The sequence below is a fragment of the Typopeltis vanoorti genome, chromosome 11, assembly GCF_054136105.1.
Source record: "Typopeltis vanoorti isolate ZY-2024b chromosome 11, IOZ_Tvanoo_1.0, whole genome shotgun sequence".
NCBI classification, from domain to species: domain Eukaryota; kingdom Metazoa; phylum Arthropoda; class Arachnida; order Uropygi; family Thelyphonidae; genus Typopeltis; species Typopeltis vanoorti.
In genome coordinates, this window is record NC_143559.1 from 122,905,821 (window position 1) to 122,918,688 (window position 12,868).

The window sequence follows — 12,868 nt, forward strand, 5'->3', positions numbered from 1 at the left end:
CAAGGATATTAGGAATGAACTTGACATTTTTAGCATCCAGGAATGTGTTAGCAGAGCAAATCTCAGGTGGTATGGTCACTTAAACAGAATTGGGGAGGAAAGATTAGCAAAAAACTGTTCTCTGCCAGATTAGCAGGAAAAGGACCCAGAGGAAGATCAAGATATAGATGGACTGATATGGTAAAAAGTGCCTTAGAAGATAGAAATATAAGATCTGATAATGTTGGAGTCTTGACAGATAACAGAGTGATTTGGAGGAAAATTGTAGATAGGAAGTTAGTAATGATATAAATTTTTCACGTAGTACTATCGTATCCTATACACCCCTTGTGGGTGCATGTCAGGAATTTGATAATGATGAAGGCAACATCATGAGAAGCTGGAGTGTAGAGAGCATGGAGGAGGGACTGAAAAGAATGAGCAGGAAATATATGAGGAATTAAATAAACATGATGTTAATAAGGCAATAGGACTAGAGTATACTGCCATGTATGCTGTCTTGAAGGAAAGCTCTATGGAATTCATGACAACTTTGGCACACCTATTTAACATGAGTCTTGCAACAAGGTGAGTCCCAAAGGAATGTAAGGTGGGGAAAATTATTCCACTTCACAATAAAAAAAAAAGGGGGGGGGGATAGAGAATAAGATTAACTCTAAAAATTATAGGCCAATCTGTGTGTCTGAGGTTGTTCTTAAGGTGTCAGAAAAGTTGATTAGGACTAAGATTCAGAAAAATGGGCTGAGAATAGCAGTATTCTTTATGATTATCAACATGGTTTTGTTAGGAAGAGATCATGTTTCAGCAGATTGCTGAAACATGATCTCTCCCTAACAAAGGACTGTCCAGTGCAAGGTCTTGAAGTTTGGCAGGCGAGGTTTCGATGTAGAGTACACAATTAATTTAGAGATTAATGACACTGGATTTTTCATATTCACACAATAAAGGAGATGCATATACGGTGGTGTACTTGAATTTTTTAAAGGCGTTTGATAGACTGCCACATGACAAGCTAGTAGCTAAAGCGAAACACATGGGATTAGATAACAGACTAGTGAGTTGGATAAATTAAAGATGCCAAGAAATTATATTCTTTAATCCATCAACCAAGTGGAAGCAAACAAAGATTGCACCTGAAGTATCTTCAGTACTGGGCAACTCGTATATAGAGGCTAATGACTTCACATCACTTGCCTTAGTATCCCATAATGCGAAGCACATATCCTTTCAGACACGTATAATGCTATGCATTATGGAAAGGGTCACTACCTAGACTGGTTTAATCTTTATTGAGGTCTCATCAGTGGGAGCCAGACCTCTGAAGTGATACCAAGGTTGAAGTAATGCAGAAGTCATATTTCCATATACAAGTAGCCAAAAGGTAGTAAGTTAGATAGCTGATTAACTGTCAGACAAGTATCAGCAGGTTGTGTATGGAGGAGTGGTATCCCAAAACAATAAGGTAACTAGTGTTATACCATAGGGATATTTTTGGGACCATTATTGTTTAATTTGTACATTAATGACACTGGAACCAGCTTAACTGGAGATGTGCAGCTATTTGCCAATGATGCAAACTTGAGAGGAAGTATGATAAGTAGAACAGATGTTGTGGCCTTGCAGGAGGATCTGCAACATTCAGTTAATATTCCAAAGTGCAAAGTCTTGAAGTTTGGCAGGCAAGGTTGGAATGTAGAGTATACAATTAATGAAGAAATTTTAAAGTAGGTAGGGAAGATGAGAGATCTGGGAGTGATGGTGGACAAAGCCTTGAGTTAAGTGGTCACAATGCCAAAGTTGTAAGAACATCCCAATGAATTATGGCAATAATGAGGATACTGACATGCAGAAGCAAAGAGGTTATGGTTCCCTTGTAGAAGACTTTGATCAGGCCACATATGGACTGCTGTGCAAATATTTGGTTGCCTGGTTCTAAGAGGGGATGAAGATGTATCAGAAAGGGTCCAGATCATCCAAGAATTTCAGAATATGAGGAAAGATTGAGGGTATGAAACTTACAGAGCCTTGTGAATAGAAGAGGAGATATGATTGAGACATAAGCTGGTGAGGGGTTGTTACCAGATTATTGTGAAGATGTTTCATAGAGTAGAGAGAGAAAAGGATAAAACCAGAGCCTGTGAGCAGGGAAGTGAGATGTGAAGAGTGAGTGGTGAGTGGCATGACTGAAAGTGTAGTGAGTGCAGAAACTGTGAATTGGTTTGAGGCACAATTCGATGATCTTTTTTTTGCATGAGAGAGTATAGACCATCCTTTGACTCTGTGGAGGTCAAATGTTAATAATAATTATTATGGTATAAATATAAAAGTAAATGCAACATTATTATTAAACAGTCAGTCATATCATTATTAGTGTTATTAAGGACTACCACGGACTCATGAGACTAGTGGAAAGCAGGTCCTCTTTAGAAAACACAGTATCATGCTATTCCTTTAGCTCATTTCTACATTTCTAGGAGCACGTGTCAAATGAGTTGCAAAAAAGGTAATGGCCAGCAGGTGACACTGCTGAACTTTGCTAAGGTGTTTGACAGGATAACACATGCAATTCTGATACATAAATTGCAGCAAATGAGAATGGATATGAGAGTTGGTGATGTAGATAAGAGGATGGTTGATGGAGAGATACTAGACAGTAGTTTATTCAGGAGTAGAGTCCAGTAGAAGACATGTGACTAGTAGCATACCACAGAGCTCTGTATTTTAGACACTACTGCTTAATTCATGCATTAATGATATAGGAAATAATTTGAAGGGAAATATTCAGTTGTTTTCTGATGATGCAAAATTGGTTAGAGCAATAGTCAATAAAGACAATGTGATGCTGAAATTTTGCACGACAATTTAAACAGACTGGCAGTATCAGCAAAAGAGAACAGATGTTAGTTCAGTGTGTCAAAGTTATACATTTTGGGATGAAAATATTACCAGCTGTCCACTACATTAATTCAGCTATACAATAGGAAATTGATGAAGCCAGGAATTTAAGAGGTAGGGAGCAGAAGTACAGAGGGAAAACTGCAAAAGCAACTAAAACAGTTCACAGGATATAGCTGATTATTGAAATCATACTGATAAGCAGGTTACTGTACCTCTTTATAAGGCTCTGATAAGGCCCAATCTGCGATCTGGATTACTGTGCACAGATCTAGTCACCTGGAATTCTTGGAGACATGCAAGAAGCAAAATATATCCAGAAATAAATGACCAAGTTAGTAGAAAGTCTATGGGATACCACATGTGAGAGGAAAGAGATTGAAGATTTATGCGTTATAGAGGCTAGTTGATAGGTGGATAAGGGAGGATATGATAGAAACATGTAAGCTGCTTAGGAGGTTTTTACAGAATTGATACAAATGTAAGTTTTCAATAGATGACTAGTGTGATAAGAAACTAGGGATCCTGTGTCTCTGTAGCACAACTGGAAGAACAGCAGAATATTGCCCTTCGACTGGAAAATACCTGCATTTGATTCTTGTCATGACAAGAAAAATCTTTGTCATGGGCTTTTTTAATTGAAGGTGAGTTGGCTAATCTCATATGGAGGGATTTTTCTAATGGAAACTCGGGTTTTTTTCATCCTGCATACAGGCAGATCAGCTATGAGAACACATGCAATTTTTAGACAAAAAAAAAAAAAAAATACTGTTAGTAGTGGGCAGTAGCTGCCATTGATGGTAGCAGTGTTGTTGTGTGTTGAGAATTAAGTAGTAAAAGAGATGGTGAGGTGTATGTAGAGAAGTAGAGTGCCCTCCAGCAACAAGTCCTTGGAGGTGTCAAGTTAGCAAGGATGAGAGGACTAGATTTTTTCTTGGACAGTGGTGAATGAGTGGAATGAATTGCTAGATTCTGTTGTGAGTGCTTTGTCAGTGAATGAGTTCAAAGTAAAATATGACAGGCATTGTGCATCTATTCAAGGTTAGTGTTGATGCTAGTGGGCCTCCCACGATGAGCCTACAAATTCCATGGGAGTGACTATATATAATAATTTCCCAAAATGTTAATCATGTTATACTTCTATGAAATGTTAATTTTGCATTAGTATTCCATTAATTTCTATTTAATAATTCTCAATGAGTACCAGAAAAGTTATTATTACCTAAGGTAATAATAACTTTTTTCCCTCTGGGTTACTTTTTCTAGGTTAGGACTGAAGCGGTTTCCATTTTAATTCATGTAAATCCTATCTGACTGATCTTTAAAAAATGCTGCCAATAAAAAAAAGTTTGGTAACATAAATTTATTTTCACGTCAGTATTATTTAACATTTTAAGGCCGATACTTAAAAAAAAAAAAAAAAAGAATTTTAATTTCTAATTATGCAAATTGTAAAATATGAGTGAATTGAGGAGTTACGGTTTGCATGGAAATGTGAGGAAGTTTGAAAGAAATATCGAATGATTTGAGAGTAGCAATGTATGGGGATTCAATGATTAGAAATGTGGTGGGTGAAAAGGTGCACAAGTTTTGTTTTCCAGGAAGTAGAATGAGCAAGGTGATTGAGGCATTGGATGAGAGGAGAAAAAGAGTTGGTAGTGGTAGTTAGCACAAATGACTTGAGTAGTAGCAAGGAGAATTTAAGAATAGATGTCAGGAGACTGTTAAGGAGAGTGAAAGATAACAGTGTAGTAGGTAAGGTAGTCGTAGGGTTGCCCAGGTATGATAATAATGAGTTGAAAAGGCGAGTGAAGATTATGAATGGTATGCTAGCAGCATCGTGTGATGCTAGCATACCATTCATAATCTTCTGGGATGAATTTGGGGGACAGATAGAGCTGTATAAAAGAGATGGGCTACATTTAAATGGATTTGGTGTAAGTCAGTTGGAGAAAATGTTGCTGCTGCAAGAGAAAGTTATGACTGAAGTGAATGTAAGACCTGAGAAAGCAAGAGATGTTGTGGAAAGGCAAGAGAGTAAAGTAGGCAAGTTCACGAATGGAGAAGTGAGTGGCACAAGTGAAGAGAACGAGACAGAGGGAACACACGGTGGACAGGGAAACGGGGGAGGTAAGGGTGGAAAGGGAGAAACTGAGTGAGAAGTTTAGATGATTGTGAGTGCACAAGAAAGGATTCAGGTAGTCAAGAATGTGGCATTTAGGTCTGGGGAGGGGGGGGGGGTAACATCAGTGATGATAGAGGAAGAATGGAATGAATGGGAGGTGGGGGGGAGTGTGAAGGAGTCATATCCAAGAAGTGGGGTCAGTGGAACATGTTATGGAAACAGGAATCAGCTAGTGTGTATGTTTACAAATGCTAGAAGTATTTGAAACAAGGAAGATAAAATTGTAGCATTGATAGAGTTAATTCGCCCAAAAATTGTCGGAATAAGTGAAGCTAGCAAGGACAAGGATTCAGAACTGGGTTCACGGCAGCAGAATTCTCTTGAATGGGCAGCATGGATTTGCTAATGGGAGATCATGTTTAAGCAATCTGTTTACTTATTACAACAAGGCAACAAATATATAAGGGGTGCATATATAGTAGTATATTTAGATTTTGCAAAGGCTTTTAATAAATTGCCACATAACAAGCTAGTAGTTAAATCAGAACAGATTGGGTTGAATAATAGATTAGTGTGTTGAATTTGAGATTGACTGTCTGATAGGTATCAGCAGGTTACGTATGGAGAGGGAGTGATATCCCACAAGAGGAAAGTCACTAGTGGTGTGATTCAGGGGTCTGTTTTGAGGACATTATGTTTAATGTGTATGTAAATGACAGTGGAAGGAACTCAAATAGTGATATACAGATGTTTGCAGATTATGCAAAGTTGGCAAGAGTTATGAGAAGTAAAGCAGATATTGTAGCCTTGCAAGAGGACTTGAATGGACATTGTGTGGGGATGTCAGTTTAATGCAGCAAAGTGTAAGAGTTTAAAATTTGAGAAGCAAAGATGGGATACAAAGTATAAGAATTATGCAGATATCATAGAGGACATGGAGGAGATGAAAGATTGGGGAGTGAAGGTGGATAGGAATTTGAAATATCGTGGACATTTGCAAAACTTGTGAGGACAACACAGTGGATTATGGGGAATGATGCAGAGAACATTAACATGTAGATGTAAAGGATGTTATGATTCTGTTGTACATGGCTTTGATCAAATCACATATGGATTACTATGCACAGATTTGGTCACCTGGTTTTCAAAAGTATGAGTTGTTGGAGAAGGTTCACAGATGGCTCATTAAGTCAGTTTATGGTCTCTGAAATGGGAGTATGAGGTCAGATTGAGAGAATGCAAACTGCAGAACCTAGTGGATAGATGAAAGAGGGGTGACATGATTGAGACATAAGTTGATAAGGGGTAATTAACAGATTAATGTGGATGAGATTTTTCATGAAATGTCTGAAGACAGGGAGAGAACAAGAGGCCATCTCCAGAAGCTGTATAAGGAGGGTGTGGGGGTAGAGGCATATTGACATTTTTTGTAGGTTATTGGAATGCATCCTGAAAGTGTAGCAAGTGCAGAAACAGTGAATGCATTTAAGTCAAGATATGATGAGCTGTGTATGTAAGGGTGGGACCACCCACAATGAGTCTCTTGATTCCATGGAGATCTGATAATGATAATAATCATATTTTATAATTATTTCCATAATTTAGTGAATTCATAATACTTATTGTGAATTTTATATTATTTTATATATGATTATTTCCTAATTATTTTAAACCATACAATGATGCTCAACAACAGAACAATACTATCCTGGCAATAAATGACATGGTACCCAGGAAAAATGGCAATGTATTTAGGCTAAATTTAGGGGATACAATGTAATAGTTGCAAATATTATACAGAAATGGCTGCTATATTGAGAAGGATGCTAATAAATTGAGATCAAATTGTCTCACTGTATAAGAATGATTAGGCTGTGCCTGGGCTAGCATGTGCAGATGTAGTCTAACATCTAGGAGGTATGGAATTAGTGAAAAGGATCCAAAGGAAAGTAGAATGTTGAATAAAAGCAGAGTTTGGTAAATGAACAGGTGGAAAGAAGATATGATTGAGTCTTATTAGATGGCAAGAATAATTTATCAAATACATGTTAGGAAGCTGAACTGCATAATTATATAAAATATATTATTACATTATGATAAAGACTGCAAAAAAGCAGGTTTTTTACATAAAGTATGTTAAGTGAAAAAAAAAAAAAAAAAAAAAACTAATGTGATGAGTCTAATGGGTTCATGGAAACCATGAAATAATAACACACACACCATTGCAAACTAATGATTGTATAACTATAAATGATTTAAATAAATAAATACACACCCACAAAAATTTTTCTTGAATGTTGTGTGGAAGCTGAAACCTGCAACTGGCTTGATGACATTCTTTTTGGCAATGATGCATTTGCAATATCTTCATACAGTAAATTAAAACTGCTATAGGAGTTGTCTCTTTCGTGTATAATACACTATGAGCCAATTTTTTTTTCTTGAGTGCATAATCTGAATGTTTTTATCAATACTACTATTTTGACTTGAACTAACAAAATATAAAGGTGCAGTATAATCTTTCATTACAAATTCCAATAGTGAAGTCAACACATATTCCTATCATAGCCTAAGGATGCTGATATAAACTTGGCCAGCAAAGGTTGGTCGATTGGTAGGGCCTCTGCTACTAATGGCTCACGAAAAAAAAAGTTAAGCAAGTTTGAGTGCGGTTAGTAGTTGGAAAGGAATTCGTTTGATGCTGTTGACACACTCTCCCTCGATGAGTCTTTGGACTCCCTGGAGGTGTCTAATAATATTAAATTATCAAACGGATGGCAATGTTTAACTCATTACATATATATGTACACGTCAATTTCAATGTTTACATTTTTTTTTTTTTTTTTGTTCGTTTCGCAAAGAAACTAATGCAGTTTGAAAAGTTCATAGTTGATTTTTAGTAAGAAAAACTTACCTTTATAAATTGGATAAATTATCCAAAATGTTTATTTTTAATCTTTGGAATTTCTCTCTGATGACCTGCGAAAGGCCAGATATGTCCATAGCGATCATAACTATCGCTAAATAACTTTTTTTATTCCTTTTTTTCTAGAGGCAATTTTGACTTACAGTTTTTTCTTTTCTCTTGTCAAATAACACCTTCCCAAGAATTTGCAGCTAAACGCCTATAACCATAAAATATAAATAACAAGAGTAGGAGATATCGCCACATTGTTGTATCCAGTAACCCCATTTCGAAAAAAACATCATCCTACACCCATTATAATCGTGCAGACGTGGACTGTCGATGATACACATTTCATGCCACCAACAGTAACATTTCGCTGAACTCTCGCTTACCTATCGGCAGTTTAGTTGAGATCGAGAGTAGTCGTGCAATAAAAACAGTGGGAAATCTGAAACATGTCAAAAGTATTATTATTATTATTATTCCTGACACCTCCAAGGAGTCCGAAAACTCATCGCGGGAGGACACCTACAACTCCACCAGAACTGGTTTTCTATGTCTGTAAATTGCGTGTGTTCTGAAGGGCCGATTTGTCTGTCTTATTGTTTTAGTTTGTTTTTTTTTCATCTTTGGATTTTTATATTTATTGAAACGTGATTTAATTGATAGTCAGAAAACATCCTACTCGACAAAGGTAAGGGTACAGTCAGAATGAACATATAAACCAATTGAAATGAAATGAAATGTTTTTGAATAACTGTTACAGTAATACACCTAGTTTATTCCAGCTTATCTTAGTAATAATTAAATAATTATATTTCTGACGAACAATTTGTATATTTTAATGTATATTTTTACCAACGTTTTTAGCTGCTATAAATAATTTACATCCTCGTATCAAATTCACTATGGAAATTGAAAGAGACAACAAATTATCTTTTTATTATTATTATTATTATTATTTTTAGACATTCTTCTCATCCACTCACCATCAGGTGATTTAACCACATTGTATAGGAAACCAGCTTTCACTGGACGCTACATTCTTCAACAATATGCACACCATCCTTATCAAAAGGCAGAAATTAGTCTTTAATTCGACGAGCTAAGACTAAATGTTCGACTCCTGATCAATTACAGGAAGAACTCTCAAATCTCAAACAATATATGAAATTAAATGGCTTCTCAGAAAAGATTACACATCTGTTTGACTCCTGCAAACCTAATCTAAACTACAAAGAAACCGTAAGTCGAGTTCCAATCCCATACATTTCTGGTATTTCAGAACCGATTCCCAGAATTCTTAAAAAATATTATTAGTGGCTACTTTTATACCTCTAAATAAACTAAATTTATTTCCCCTCTTCAAAAGATAAACGCTCTTCGATGTCTCTCCCAGGTGTATACCAAGTTCCTTGTGACTGCTGTCTAACCTACTTCGGACAAATTGGACGCTCAATAGAAAAGAGATACAAGAACATCGATCTTATATTTACCACTGGAAATTCGATAAATCTGGATTGGCTCAACACAGAATAGATACAGACTACAACATTCTTTGATCTGAAACACGTCCACTTAGTCGCTGTCGATACAAGTTTGAATGTTTATTCAAGGAAACTGCTGAAGACTTGCTTCACCTCCCGAACTTGAATCGAAATGACTATCGTTATCAAAAATATGGGAAAGTCTGATTGGAATAACGCATCGTTTTTTTTTTATTCCTGCTAATTAAAACCGAGAATGATATATAATGAAGTCATAAGGTCTCAAGAAACTAAAAAATGTTGCATCTATTGGGTGATCTGTAGAGTATGACATGATAAATTTTACACACACACAGTTATGATTAACCTTTTCCGCAGTTAAAACAACATTACTAGAAATATAACGTCACGTGGTTCACTCCATTTCAAATAAATCCATTGTTTGCATTTCTACTTTGTATCAACTATTTTTGTCACCGAAGATGGTCTGTAAGTTTCTGAATGATTCAGTCCGAAATATATGGCCTTATAATCAAATAAATATTACCTTGTGTTGTGTAAATAATTCATATACATATTAGTTTGGATTATATTATAAATGAATCACTGTGTTAATAATAAAAATGTAACAGCTAACAAATTAAATATGGAACATACCACATTTCTATATCAACTGCTCCAATAATTTAAGGAGAAAGATGACCTGCAGGCACACGAACTAAATAAAGCGCAGGCCAGAAGGGTAACGAGTGTGGTAAGAAAAGAAAAAGCAGATTATGAAAGGAAATTAGCCATGCAAGCTAAAGAGAATCCCAAACAGTTCTTTCAATATGCTGCAAGTAAAAGAGAAACTGCACACGGCAGAATGATTTTAAGGAATGCCGATGAAAGGGAGGTCACTGAATCAATCGATATAGTGGAATTACTTACTGAGCACTTTGCAAGAGTACATCATCCAGGTGGTGACATGAAGGAACCATTAGTTTATATGGGAATTGTGGTGAATGAAGTGGAGGTGAATAGCCTATTACAGAACATTAATGAATATATCTGTGGGATTGTATTGTATACCAGAACGGGTCTTACGTGAAGCGTCTAAAGAATTGTCAGTGCACTTGACCATATTGTTTAATCTGAGTCTCAGGTCTGGTATAGTCCCATTCGGGACTATACCAGACCTGCATAAAGGAGGTTCCAAGACTGCTGTTGTAAATTACCGACCGATCAGCATATCAGGAATCGTTGTCAAGGTCTTGGAGAAACTAGTCAAGGGAAAATTACAGGAATAGATTGATGAAAATGAGATACTGTATGGGGGATAACATGGTTTTGTGAAGGGTAGATCATGTCTCAGTAACTTGCTCAGGTTTTATAACACAGTGACGGCTGAACTGGATAAGGGTAATGGGTTTACAGTGATACTGCTGGACCTTGCTAAGGCCTTTGACAGGATACCACATGGAATTCTAATCCGTAAACTGCAACATATGGGAATGGATATAGGGTTGGTGAGATGGATAGGATGGTGGTTGATGGAGAGATATTAGAGAGTAGTTTACTCAGGATTAGAATCCAAAAGACGGACTGTGATTAGTGGTGTGCCACAGGGTTCTGTTCTTGGACCACTGCTGTTTAATTTGTTCATTAATAATATAAGGAAGGATCTGGGAGGAACGGTTCATTTGTTCGCTAATGATGCAAAATTGACAATAGTGAATGCAGAAGATGTCAAAATTTTGCAGATTATTTGGATAGATTGGAGGTCTGGGCTAAGGAGAATGGATATCAATTTATTGTGGAAAAATGTAAGATTATGAATTTTGGAGTGAAAAGAATTAGCAGCAGTATATCACATTGGTGGAACTGTACTCCAGGATATTGGTGAGGCCAGGGACTTGGGAGTGTTGGTGGATAGGGAGTTGAAGTTTATGGGGAACATTGCAAAAGTGGAAAAATCAGCTCATCAAATTACTTGGATGCTGAAGAATACTTTGACGAGCAGAGACAAGCAAGTTATTGTTCCTCTGTATCGAGCCTTGATAAGACTCCATCTCAACTACTGTGCCCAGATTTGGTCACCTAGGTTTCTTCTTGATGGGGAGGAAGTTGAGAGAATCCAGAGGCGAGTGATCAAGATGATAGCATGTCTATGGAATGAACCGTAGGAGAACAGGTTGGAGTTTTGTGGGTTGTGGAAATTGGTTGATAGGCAGAAAAGGGGAGATATGATTGAGGCATTCAAATTGCTGAAGGGTTTCTATAGGATTAATTCAGAGAATATTTTTGAGAACAGGACTGGGTGGTGGGAGGACTAGGGGTCATTTATGGAAGCTGGGCAAGAGTGTGGTTAGTATGGATGTTAGAGCTAAGTTTTTTACTTTTAGAGCGATGAATGAGTAGAATAAGCTGCCAGAGTCTATTGTGGGTGCTATGACAGTGAATGAGTTCAAGGCAAAGTATGATAGATACTGTGTGAATGTCGAATAGTTGTGATGGACATGATGTTTAAGCCCCCCCCCCCTCGATGAGTCTAAGGACTCCTTGGAGTCACCGGTAATAATAATAACAATAAACTATTGGGGTCAGGCAGATAAAATCTCTCCATTTCATTCTCTATTCTTCCATATTTTTACTTTACGAGTATAAGCACTGTTCCAGCTCATTTCAGTTTTGTTTTCTCCAAATCTTCTCTTATCTGGTCTCCTCAAACTGTCTGTGCAATTTCTCTTGTTTTTTTCTCCTGAATTTTCATTTCGTACAGTTTTCTTTAGTACAGTATTTCAAATTTCTTTCTCATTCCAAACCAAACGAGAGTTCTCAAAAATTTCTCAACGCTTTCTATCGTTGAGAAATTCCTAATCTTTACACTTCTTATTCTTTCTTTCCCCCTTTTTGCAGTCTTGACATTAAAACTTTCATTTCCGTTGTTTCTGTTCCGGGTTTTGTTTGTTTGTTTGTTAGGTCTGCTGTTTTATCAGACTTATTTTGTCCTACAATTTCTGTCGTAGGAGAAAATTTTCTCTTAATCAAATGCTTTCGCTTCAATGGGACCTCACTGTCCTGAAGTAGACTACTTACTATTAAAGCTTTTGTCCAGTAAAATCATCCTCGATATCTCCTGATGACCTGATCAAAACTTTCTTCACTAGAATATACAATTTCCGATATGCTATGCTACAGTCCATAATTACATTTAGTGCACAACTCAGTTTGGCCACTATCTGAGGTTATTGTACTGTATTTTCACTATACGTTATCAAAAATAATGCATAGTGAAAATATTCCTGAAAAAAACAAATCGAAACAGAGCAAAGATAGTGAAGTAGTTAGTTCATACAAATCTAGGGCGAATAGGACGAAAAGTTTAACCATCTGCTTAAAAAATCAACCGGTGTATATTCCCAACAATGACCGATAGTAATCAAACCCAGAGCGCAACTAAAAAAAAAAGCT

The 12,868-nt window shown here is 36.6% G+C and overlaps 1 protein-coding gene across 1 annotated transcript in view; it reads right to left on the reverse strand.

Annotated features, from left to right (window-relative positions):
• LOC150102016 (uncharacterized) overlaps positions 1–8,245 on the reverse strand; it is a 136,437-nt gene extending 128,192 nt beyond the window's left edge. The window contains exon 1 of the mRNA XM_090400187.1: positions 7,935–8,245. The gene's annotated coding sequence lies outside the window, so the exon portion shown is untranslated. The remainder of the gene's footprint in view (positions 1–7,934) is intronic.
• Between the last annotated feature and the right edge of the window lie 4,623 nt (positions 8,246–12,868).